The following is a 12,880-nucleotide window of genomic DNA, read 5'->3' as shown; positions in this document are numbered from 1 at the left end:
TGCCACCAGACCACAGTGGCCTGAGGGTCTGTTGGTGTGAAAACAAGCATGCCAGCTTTTTTTCCTTCCTCTCACTTTCGGATGTGAACTTTTTACTTTTTTCTCTGAATTTTCTAATCATAGGACACTGACATGTGACTGCTGTGGAGGCGTATCCGCCCAGGTGTTTAGCGCACTCTTTGTTCTCCCCTGCTGACATTTTAGCAGGTGTTGTGTCATTTCAACTTTATCTATCAGGCCTGATCTGAATGTACTCTTGTGTAGTGACTTCCCCTGGGACCACTCTCATTTTAGCACCTTTTCAACTTATGAGTTTATGAGGGTACCACGTCGTTTTATTTATTTATTTTTTGCTGTTTTGGAGACTAGTTATTTGATGGTCTTTAGAGTGCGAAAATAAAATGTACTCACATCATCAAATTAATAGTAAATGACCATTACAAACGTTTCAGATTTTGGGAATATATTGCAGTCTCTCTAGCGGTGTTAAGTGTTGTTTTTTCGATGATATTTTATATCCGGGATTCATTCCATTTTGCCATAAATGTGCTGCCCCCGTTGTTTTCTGAAAGTAGCTCTGCTAAAATGTGTTTTAAAAGCATTGCTTGGTATAGAGTAACATGCACTCATCTTATTTGTGTACACTAGCATAGCTCACAAGTGTCGATTAATCATTGCACACATAAGCATGAAAGCTACATCTACAGGGAGTGCAGAATTATTAGGCAAGTTGTATTTTTGAGGATTAATTTTATTATTGAACAACAACCATGTTCTCAATGAACCCAAAAAACTCATTAATATCAAAGCTGAATATTTTGGGAAGTAGTTTTTAGTTTGTTTTTAGTTTTAGCTATGTTAGGGGGATATCTGTGTGTGCAGGTGACTATTACTGTGCATAATTATTAGGCAACTTAACAAAAAAAAAATATATACCCATTTCAATTATTTATTATTACCAGTGAAACCAATATAACATCTCAACATTCACAAATATACATTTCTGACATTCAAAAACAAAACAAAAACAAATCAGTGACCAATATAGCCACCTTTCTTTGCAAGGACACTCAAAAGCCTGCCATCCATGGATTCTGTCAGTGTTTTGATCTGTTCACCATCAACATTGCGTGCAGCAGCAACCACAGCCTCCCAGACACTGTTCAGAGAGGTGTACTATTTTCCCTCCTTGTAAATCTCACATTTGATGATGGACCACAGGTTCTCAATGGGGTTCAGATCAGGTGAACAAGGAGGCCATGTCATTAGATTTCCTTCTTTTATACCCTTTCTTGCCAGCCACACTGTGGAGTACTTGGACGCGTGTGATGGAGCATTTTCCTGCATGAAAATCATGTTTTTCTTGAAGGATGCAGACTTCTTCCTGTACCACTGCTTGAAGAAGGTGTCTTCCAGGAACTGGCAGTAGGACTGGGAGTTGAGCTTGACTCCATCCTCAACCCGAAAAGGCCCCACAAGCTCATCTTTGATGATACCAGCCCAAACCAGTACTCCACCTCCACCTTGCTGGCGTCTGAGTCGGACTGGAGCTCTCTGCCCTTTACCAATCCAGCCACGGGCCCATCCATCTGGCCCATCAAGACTCACTCTCATTTCATCAGTCCATAAAACCTTAGAAAAATCAGTCTTGAGATATTTATTGGCCCAGTCTTGACGTTTCAGCTTGTGTGTCTTGTTCAGTGGTGGTCGTCTTTCAGCCTTTCTTACCTTGGCCATGACTCTGAGTATTGCACACCTTGTGCTTTTGGGCACTCCAGTGATGTTGCAGCTCTGAAATATGGCCAAACTGGTGGCAAGTGGCATCGTGGCAGCTGCACGCTTGACTTTTCTCAGTTCATGGGCAGTTATTTTGCGCCTTGGTTTTTCCACACGCTTCTTGCGACCCTGTTGACTATTTTGAATGAAACGCTTGATTGTTCGATGATCACGCTTCAGAAGCTTTGCAATTTTAAGAGTGCTGCATCCCTCTGCAAGATATCTCACTATTTTTTACTTTTCTGAGCCTGTCAAGTCCTTCTTTTGACCCATTTTGCCAAAGGAAAGGAAGTTGCCTAATAATTATGCACACCTGATATAGGGTGTTGATGTCATTAGACCACACCCCTTCTCATTACAGAGATGCACATCACCTAATATGCTTAATTGGTAGTAGGCTTTCGAGCCTATACAGCTTGGAGTAAGACAACATGCATAAAGAGGATGATGTGGTCAAAATACTCATTTGCCTAATAATTCTGCACTCCCTGTATTTAATTACATTCCAAAGATCAAAGGACATCTGTCATTTTCTTTATTATCGGTTTATAATATATATTTTTAAATTATTTATTACACTGTTTGCCACTTATGAGCTGTATTCTAGCTATGGCAATTCAAGCGAAATAAATTATTTGCGTTATTCAATCTGTCCAGAAACACTAAGCCAGTGCTTATTTTGTAAATAAAAAGGTGCCGGTGCCCAAAGCCCCCCTCTTAAACACGCGGCTGCTGCAATTAAATGTGGGAACAGGGAATACTGAGGCAGCGTAATCCTAAAGCCATCTCGGGTCTCTTTAATCTATTTACAGCCACTCCCTGCCCCTTCTGCTCACTCTTGCAGTTTTCTGCTTTCGCTCATTGTGACGCTTTTTCGTTTTTCTCTTTCTCCGTCTTTCCCAAACATGTCTTTTGCTCGCAGTAAATGCTTGAAGCAGAAGGCTAAGCCCCGGCCCGCAAAAATAAGTGCTGGTGCTCAGCACCGGAAACGGCAAGCACAAATTAAGCACTGCACTAAACCCATCGGTAAAAACGCACGCGATTAAACGATATTCTGCATTGATATTTCACTGAGTTGCAATCTCGTGTGTATCTCACTTCTCCGTGCAGCATGTAGCCACAGCCTTCACTCGAGGAGAGATGGAGAAATGGGTTCTACCTGTTTGTGTTGAACAACAGAGTATTTATACGACATTAGTTTGACATTATTCCCAAGAAGACCAAGATCGGATGTTTAGAGGAAAATAGAAGTACGAGTGTCTCTCACCTCACAAACAATATGCAAATTGCAGGGAAGTGACTCCTCTTTCATTCTGTGCTTGGGTGGGCTATGCCTCTCCCACGGGAAGGTATGTGGTTGATTGACAGGTGATATTTCCATCACGCTTCCAGTGCCACAGCTGTGAAGAGCAGAAATCTCATGTCAACCTAGCTCAGCATCACTACTCATATACCATTTCCATCTCAGTGTAAGGAGGGTGTTTGATTAGCAGTGTCTAAATAACACTGACAGGAATGACAAGGACTCGCGCTGTATTACCCTGCATGCCCCATTTCCCTCCCAGCACTAAAGTACATTTTCACTTGAAACCCATATTTGCCTGTATCCATCAGCTTTATATTCACTGGCTTACATTTTGCAACAGCAGATCCATAGAGGCCCATTTTCAAAGCAGGCCATTTTGGGCGGAAATAGATGCAGGTTCGAAAACACCAACTCCTGTCATTCTCTAGATGGTTCCTTAGTAAAGAGTTTCTTAATGACCTTGGTCAATAGTAAAGTTAATATAGAGTTAATATTGACCTCAAAAGACTGTTTTTCACTTTGTGATCATTACTGGGGTTTCCAAGTGCCTAGAAAGAGAAAACGGACCCGCTATAGAACACAAGCCCTTGAAGGATGTGTGACTAGTGTTCCAAGTGCTTTGAGCAGCACGCTCTCAAAAGATCCCTGTCCCACCAGGCCCAAGAATAAAGCCACTCGGCCTGTTTGTAAGTGGTTAGGTTGTTCCACAGCGAGAACCTGACACAGTGTTTTCGATCACACGAGCCTTTGGCTGCAGTATCAGCCAAGTCTCCTGTCACTTGTGTTTTTTAACTGACGGAAGCAAACAGTAGTTTCCTCGGCCTGCTAAAAAAAAACCTTCCAATTCTCTCACCTTCTCCCCCCCGCACCCCCACTTTCCTCCACTATCGCCGTCCCCCGCACTCGCCCTGACATACATTTACCACCTGCTGACACGGTTCCATGGGGTTTTACTCGGAATTGTATGGTACTCCATGCAGTAATATCGCTCCAGCGCCGTCAACTCGTAATTAGGGCCTATGTGCTTTACGAAGGTCAGGGATTTGCACGCCGACATGCGTGAGCAGCAAATGCACCAGAGCAATAGGGGTCGCATTGCTTACTCATGGTCAGAGGGGGAGGCACACAATTACATATGATCGGGCATGTACATTTCAGCCAACAGTTTCTATATAGAACTAGTCAGAACAGCCAGAAAGGGGCGAGAGCCCGACGCTAGGACAAGTAGGGTGACCAGGCAGTCCCGGGTTTGCCAGCTGTCCCGGTAGATTTCGGGAGGGTCGCCTGAAAACGGTAGGAGCTGATTTTTTTGTTTTCCTAAGATGAGACACTTCGCAGGTGTTATAAGAAAGCAATTTAATTATCAGGCATTACACTGGCTTTAAAATTGCATTTTATTTATGTTCTTAGTGCCTTTTCTGTATTCTATGCTGACGAGCGCTGTCATTCTGTGCGCTCTGTTGAAGTAAAATTGTAGTCCTTCTTCTGTTGTTGTGAAATGTCCCGGTTTTTGGCTTTAAAATTCTGGTCACTCTAGGGATAAGGGGGGTGAATGGAGAAGAGAGGGTCTTGTTTCTTGTACAACTGGAATTATTATCTACAGTTTAATTATTGGCAATGTACTTTTTTTGTAAGAGCTGAACTTTTGATTTGGTCAGTAGTTGAGGGGAAGGTGTTTCTGTATGCTTCATCACCAGAATCTGCACTCGTAAGAGTTCACGACTTCTCATCGGTTTTCCTGTGAGAGGTGCAATGCAACCTGTACCTCGCTTTCTTTAAATCAAGCAAGTTCTACGGTGTTTCTATAGAGTAAGTATAATTCTCTAGAACAGCATTCTGTGCTCACTGTTAGTTGCATGGGGCAAGGCCACGGCAGATGTTTCTTCGTTCAGGATGTGACTGTGGTGTACCGTGTCATTCGCTTTATAATCTCACTTGTATGCACGAAGAGGAAGCCTAAAAATAAAGGATGCAGCACCCGGCATTGAGCGTGAAGGCCACATGGAAGTATTCAGACAGACAAATAGTATTTCCAATTATTATAGGGAATATATTCACTGCTGAGCCGCGTGAATAAATGGCATGTCTCCCCTAACAATATTTCACCTTGATTCATGGATTCCATTGAAACATATTTCATAGGAGTACATACTTGTTAGCAAACAAATTAGCCTTCAAGACCAGCTTTTAGAGATACAACAGCATTTTTAAGTGACAATAGAAAAATTCATTAGTTCATCTTTTCTGTTCATAGCACTTTACTTCCTAATACAAACCAAGGTGCCCACTGCAATGACACGCTATATGTGAATCATATTATGCACTTTCAAAGGGTCTTAAAGAGTACACACACCTATCAAAGGGATTAAAGACAATGTTTATATATTTCGCATCGATAAAGTTGATGTGTTATTTCTTGCTAACCTATTTTAAATCTAGCGATAGGTTGCAATAGAGTGTTATTTTGTGCAACGCGTCCCTCAATGGCAAAAATGTGTAACTCGCTTCCGACTGCTCTTCGTTCTGCACCTTCAAAACCTACGTTTACAAAAATTCCGAAGAGTTATCATTTTAACGCTTAGGCTTGTTATCCGAGGTATGCGTGTCTGTGGGCCTGTCGCCAGCGCCGGGACGTTTCTCCCGGAAGTAACAGCGTGCGTTCTGTAAACGCCTATTGCATTGCATTGTATTGCATTTATAAAGCACAAGGTCTTCCATTTAACCTGTATCTGTGATATTTGTGAACAAATGAAAATGAACCTGCTTCTTGTAAGAGGGTTGTCCACTCAGCGTTCGTTTTGACCTCCACATCACCATTTTTCCACTGTTGAACCTGGGTTGGCAGACCTGACAGATGCCATCTCAGTCTTCATAACAGGCGTGTGAGACTCTTTTTGCAAAGAGTTGGACAGGGAAGACAGGGGCTACTGGGCCGAACCCCTGGTGGTTGGGGTTATTTGCCACTTGTGTCTTGGGGGTTCCCTCCTACTTTGGCTATGCAAAGTGGACAGAGTATACCCTTCCCACACTTGGCTCTCAGGGTACCAGTAAAAGGGGTCAAAGGCTTCTCAGGGAAGCAGTGTGGGAGGAAAGAACTCAGGATTTCACAGACACTGCCTTGTTTTATCTGCCCTGGTGAAGCACTGCTTAGCATTGTGGTCACACGGTAGAGTCCTCCATAAAAGGAGCAGGCTCTCCAAGGCAGCAAACCCCCTCAGGTCTTGTTGGAGGTAGGGTAGATGGTACCCCAGGTAATGCAGAGATGTCGGGCTAAAGGCTGTGGTTTGTGTTCATCATTCTTTTGCAGTTGTGCCTCGTGTCCACCTTGGATATCCTCAACTGCAACTGTGATGATGTTTAAACACATAACTCAGCAGCAGGCAGGCCTCTCAGGTCACCATGGAGATGACACACTGATAATGAAAGTTAATGTCGCTTCATTTATTTCACCATATGAACCAGTGGGAAGGTCGGGGACACTCTCTCACTTTGGGTTAGCACTGGTGCACTCTCACGTTCTAGGTGGCTTATTCAGAGCTTTACATGCACCAGGAACAAGCCTGTTTTTCTCTTGGACAGTCTTTACTCCTGTAGGCATTGGCACACTCCTTCCCTCTCTGAGAATGTAGGCCATCTTCTAGGCACATAGCAGGTGTACAGCTTCTCTAGTGAGATATGCGTATTTCAGATGATCTTCCATCACTTCCATGAGTTTGCCTGTCATGCAAACACCAGCCCCAGTGATACAGATGTTCTTTAAGTACTCTGCAGAGCATACCATTTCTTGGGCAAGATGAATTTAGGACTGGAACAAAGTGAATTGGTTTGGATCCCATTTGTATACCCATTTTGCAGAGAGATTGTGGAACCACTAGTTAAGGCTCTAGAACTGGTTTAGAGTGGTTCACTTTGAAACGTCATTTTCAGGCTGTAGTACAGACACAAATGTTTTGCTAATTGAAGGTTCTCACATGAGTATTCAAAATGAAGGCACAATGAAGTGTAAGATCTCTGGACAGATACAGCCTTTTTTAAGGTTGACGGTTCTCACAGGAGTAGCCAAAACAAGGGCAATATGTAGTGTGAGATCTCAGCACTCGGCTTTCATTAACCTTCTTGAAGTGGTTAAACAAAAAAGCAAACCCTGTCTAATAAGTCCTAACTTTTAATAACATTATTTCCTAACTCATCCTTTCCTGCCTATCATCAACCAAATAACAATGCTGTGGAAATCTATTCAATAATCCCTCGCTGATAGGTCCTCACAGATTTCTAAGAGTATCTTGGTCTCTATCCTTTCTTACTTCAGTGTTGGAGTCTTCACCCTCAAGTCACAGGAATGCAGGTAATACAATTCCACTTTCTGGGGAAGTTGCACCCACTCTCCATCTTGTGCCGTGTTAAGTCAGTAACCATCTAAAATAGATCCAAATGGTCAAAGCAGCCATACTAATACTACAGACTGGGTCTTACTATAATAGGTGTGCATACATCAACTATGCACACATGCACTTGACACACACATTTCAGTGCAGTGGACAGGTTACCACATCCCAGTATAACTTTACATGAGTAAGGCAGTAAGCAGAACTTTGAGTCAGACAAAAAAGGCTCTGCCCAAAACTAGTAATCCTCAAAACCTGGCACAACCCAAGACATGGACAGTAGCCCCATGTCCCTACAGATACTATACTTGGTGCTCCCTCCTGTTCCACACAAGAGACTCTAGACCTTGGCTTTTCTTATGGACAGACATAGGCCTCACTAGACACACTAGAATAGCGCCCTAGCTGGGCCATTTAAAACTCAGTATACCAGTTTCACAAACAGTTGGGCACTCAGTGTAGGGGTACGCACTGCAAATGATGAAGGGGGCATTAGAATCGCCACATGTGTTCACCAGTTTAGGACAAAAGACATTTGCTGGTATGGGGAAAGTCCAGAATTTGGCCTTTTGGTCATTTTATATTTGGTGGTTCTGTTATCCCTTCATTCACATTATTATTCAATTCGGAGTTCTAGATGGCAAATTTCTTGTACTTGATCATGAAAGGTGTCTTGTGACTCTTGTCGAATTGACGGGTATGGAATCCCTCGACAAAGGCAGTGAGGGCTGCTACTTGATTACCAGGAGTGCCTCATGATCTTGTAATTAAGCACCACTATGCATTATCGGTTTCCATAAAAATATAGCTCTATTATTAATCCAGAGATGGGATTGTGAAGGGTCTTAATTTCAAGAATGAAAATCATGGCCCTTCCTCTGCAATTAAATTCTGTTCCACCAAAATATTTGTAACATTTAGTTTCAGTTTGTAACTTCCTACTACAAAGTCTATAAGTCTCACATTCAAGGCCAATTTGATGTAACTGTTACATTGGCTTTGCTTTTGGTGCCAGGGCTGTCTGCAGGGTATCAAATAACAGGGATGAAAGTGGCACTGAGGGCTAGTTCCACGGGCCTGCTCTGCCAGTCACCAACTGTGAAGAAGATAAGCAATTAATAAAACTGTAAGAAGATTTTGTCTGTGACTCTGATCTGGAATCAGCCATGGATAGGAGGTAGTGGATGTTGCTTGTGTGAGGAAATGAGGTGGGTTTGGGAGTGCTATGAGCAGCAGAAGTTGAATGCATGTTCTGTGCATATGCACTTTCAACAAGAAATGAATGTAGGACAAAGAAAAAAATATGCACTCGATAAGCGTGCTTGAAATGGGTGCAGCCATGGAGATATTAGGTAAAGGGTGGAGTTAAAACCAAACAAGCACAGCAAAAGTGCTGTGCAAGGAAACCTAAAACAGCTGCTGTGCAACATGGCGTAAAGAAAAAAAATAACAAAAGCACTATGACGCAGCCAGCACTGACCGCGTTATAGTTTTTAAAAGTTTTTTTTAACACTTTAAGACATGTTGCACAACAACCCGCGATGCATTGTAACATGTATAAAAAACGGAGCAGGGTGGGGTTGGGACACAAGGTAGGAGGGTGGGAAACTTAATAGAGAGCGGGAAAGGGGGGTGAGAAACAGGGGATTGGTTAGAAACATTAGGAAAGAAGGCGGGGTAGGTGGTTTATAAACAAAGTAAAGCTGGAGGGTGTCAAATGAAAAGTGCTTTGATATTGACTTAGCATCCAAACATCCACTCATGGTCTACCAATTAGAAGATAGAGGTATTAATTGAAAAAGATGGATTGCAGATTACCCAGCATCAGGAAGATAACATCTCTCCATTTTAAAAGAAGTCAATATTTTCACTCAATTACATAGTGCCACAACTACTCACATTCAACAGGACTGGTGTACTCGGACCCAAAGACAAAAAGTGAAACAAAATCAAAGCAGACAGTGTGCATACAACATGCCCGTTCTATAGACATGCATATGTGCCGAAGATGCCACCCACCTGTGAAGTGCATAGAATAAGTTGAAAAAAAGACATACAGAGACCTCATGCTCAATAGAACCAAAATGTATTCTCAAACCAAATTTATACTATGGCCAATAGCAGAGCACCAGATTTCCAAACCATAAAAAGGTGCATCTATATACGTACCTTCAATCGCCAGCATAGAACTAACAATATAGTCCAAAACAGGTAAGTATGAAACAAGAGGGATACCCCCAGGGTCCCACAATACATTCTAAAACAGGTAAGTAAGAAACAAGAGGGATACTTCCAGAGTTCCCCTGGATCCAGGAGGGAACCACTAGAGAATATGAAGAACTAAGTTAACAAAGCCTCCACAAGGATACAAAGGTACCATATCCGCTGTAGAACAGCCAATATATACCTATAGTGACCAGACGGCTGCTCAAACCAACTTTATTCTGATTCAATAAACAAGATATGACCAAAAGAGATCAAGAGTAGAACCGCTTGAGCCTCGAGAGGAAACCTTTAAACGATCCATACAAAGGGCTAAAGTTGTTCTCTGTATAACACTAAAGTTAGAAAAATAAGCATAGATGAAAGCAGTCGTTCCTAATGTTGACCCACCAATATTTCCAAATACTGAGTCCTGTCTAGTTATAATGGAGTCTATCCTGTAATATGGGGAAAAGGAGTCAAAGGGGACCATAATGATAATGTACAAAAAAGACTGTTGAATACATTCTATCCCATAGAAATACATAAAAAGCACATCTCCATTGCACCATATTAGCAAATCAAACAACGCTACACAATAAAGTTAAGAGTTGTATCATATTGTATGTAGATGGGAAAGATATCTAAGCAGTGTTTCGGAGGTATCTACTGATTAAATACGACACAGCATTATAAAATAGGTTCTGTTAAGCTCCAACGTGGGAATAATACAAATATGTCATAAACATGGACAAATCTGAGGTGTCAATGAATTTTACAGCAGATGCTGGATTATGTAGAAAGTACGGTAAATACATTAGAGACTCACAAGTTAAGCATTGTCAAAGTCAGTAGGTCTCACTTTGTGTACTGAAAGGGGGCAAATGTTTTGTTAGTTCAAGGTAAGGACTGTGTAAAATAGTAGTTTGTAAATAACACTATTGATCATCTGGCTGGGTGAGTGGCACAGGTGAAATAGTATGCCTTGTTGTTGCTTATGCTAATATTTGCAATGGTTTCAGAGATAATCAAAGTACACTGTGGTGCACCACGAAAGACATAACTGTAGTCTGCACTGAGTCAGGAAGCTGTCAACCAACCCCAGGCCACAAGGTGACTTTAAGCCAGTCCTAGTTTTTAGGTTCACAGGTCCTATGCATGCTGGGAGATGTAGTTTTCCATCTGAAATGTAGGCCTGCCATTCTCAAGCCTGCTTAGTGTTGTACAGGAAGGACTGGAAACCAAACCAGCCCTAGCAGAAATGTTGAAAATAGCCCCAGAATCTCACCTAGTCTGCTAATTTCTTGCCTGCTAGAACTACAGGCCTAAACTGGCTGCAAGTCATGACTGGCACTTCCAGCCAGGCAAGGTTTTGCAGTCAATAAAGGGAAAATTAAATCTACAATCCCCAGCATGCCTAGTGCTGGGGAAAAAAACAGTAGATTCTGAGAGGCGCCTGCATGACATGGCACTGACAGGCAGCACTGAAGCAGAATCAGTTGAAGATTGTTAGGGGAACTTGTCCACTTAAGGATGTCCAGCTTCCCAAAGGCATATACGTTACACCTTCATACCTTTTTGTTAATCCCAGAAAATGTTGTCATCTGATATTTGCAGTTTCCATGTTAACATTTTAGGTATGGTGTGAGTCGAGACTTTTGATTTTACTAAAACGGTATGTATAATAATAATATACTTAATTATAAAGGCTTACAAATAGCCTTCATCATCAAATCAAATCATTAACATTTATAAAGCGCGCTACTCACCCGTGCGGGTCTCAAGGCGCTTTGGGGAAGGGGGGGGTTACTGCTGCTCGAAAAGCCAGGTTTTGAGGAGTCTCCGGAATGCGGAGTGGTCCTGGGTGGTCCTGAGGCTGGTGGGGAGGGAGTTCCAGGTTTTGGCTGCCAGGAAGGAGAAGGACCTCCCACCCGCCGTGGAGCGGCGGATGCGAGGGACGGCAGCGAGCGCGAGGCCAGAGGAACGGAGGAGACGGGTGGGGGCGTAGAAGCTGAGGCGACGGTTGAGGTATTCCGGTCCCTTGTTGTGGAGGGCTTTGTGTGCGTGGGTGAGAAGTCGGAAGTTGATCCTTTTGCTGACTGGGAGCCAATGCAGGTGTCTCAGGTGTGCGGAGATGTGGCTGTTGCGGGGTACGTCGAGGATGAGGGGGGCCGAGGCGTTTTGAATACGTTGCAGGCGTTTTTGGAGTTTAGCGGTGGTCCCAGCATAGAGGGTGTTGCCGTAGTCCAGGCGGCTCTTGTTATGGGTCATTCACATTTTCTTTCCGCCACCCACAGAATGGGGCAGTATGTGAACCCACTTCAGCCATTGGCTAACTTGATAGTAAGTGACCGCATTCTCCCTTTTCACAAGGAGTATAGCCACACACAATGTAGGTCTCTTCAGTGCCAAGGACTACTATGGCAATGTGTGCTTTTAGAGACCAAAAATATTTTTTCTTTTAACCACAGTTTTTTTAAAAGGTTTACGAAGTCCTGCAACTTCCCCAAATAATAGTTTTTGCAAACCATTCCAAAACAAAACAATCATTAAAAAACTTGAAAAGGTTGGAAACCAATGCCAGGACTATCATTCCAAGCAGTCAGATACTCACACACACATTCTAGTTCTGTCACCATCATACTAGCATGAGTCAAAATTCTACTCATTCATCCCCTTCCCCTGATCCCTGACCGTCGTATTGAAGTGACCGTGTCACTAGTTTAGGTGCTTTACGAAGGAGAAAACAGAATATAATCACATGTTACTTACAGTTTTATATTAACCATGCATATTAAATTGCAATGGTTCCTTTTTAAAGAAAAAAGGGTGTCAAAATCAGAGCTGCATATTTGGAAAGCATGACATCACACACAGACCTCCTGCCTTTTTTTAGCCAAAAACAATTTGCATGCCACGCAGCACTTACTAGTGCACACAAATGTTAAAAGTAACATTACAAAGTACCACAATGCAAAGTGCTACTGGCAACACTAACCTGGGGCCACCATTTTCTGTGCTTCTGTGTAGTGGACAGGGCCTGCGGCGGTAATGCTGACAAACTTGGGAAAGTGTCAGCTGGTTTGGCCCCCCCCTAGACTTACTACAAGATATTCCATATGGAGCAGAGATGGTGATGTTGTCTTGAGCAAAATATAATTGATCATAATGGGTTTCTAAATATGTTGAAAGTTGGAACATCTAGGAACCT

At 42.7% G+C, this 12,880-nt stretch overlaps 1 protein-coding gene across 2 annotated transcripts in view; it reads left to right on the top strand.

The window, feature by feature from the left end:
* The window catches only part of DIAPH2 (diaphanous related formin 2), a 3,364,504-nt gene that overhangs the window by 991,200 nt on the left and 2,360,424 nt on the right, over positions 1 to 12,880 (top strand). The gene's annotated exons all lie outside the window — the stretch shown is intronic.

Source organism: Pleurodeles waltl, chromosome 2_1 (assembly GCF_031143425.1).
Source record: "Pleurodeles waltl isolate 20211129_DDA chromosome 2_1, aPleWal1.hap1.20221129, whole genome shotgun sequence".
Lineage (NCBI taxonomy): Eukaryota > Metazoa > Chordata > Amphibia > Caudata > Salamandridae > Pleurodeles > Pleurodeles waltl.
This window is presented reverse-complemented; position numbering and strand designations above follow the sequence as displayed.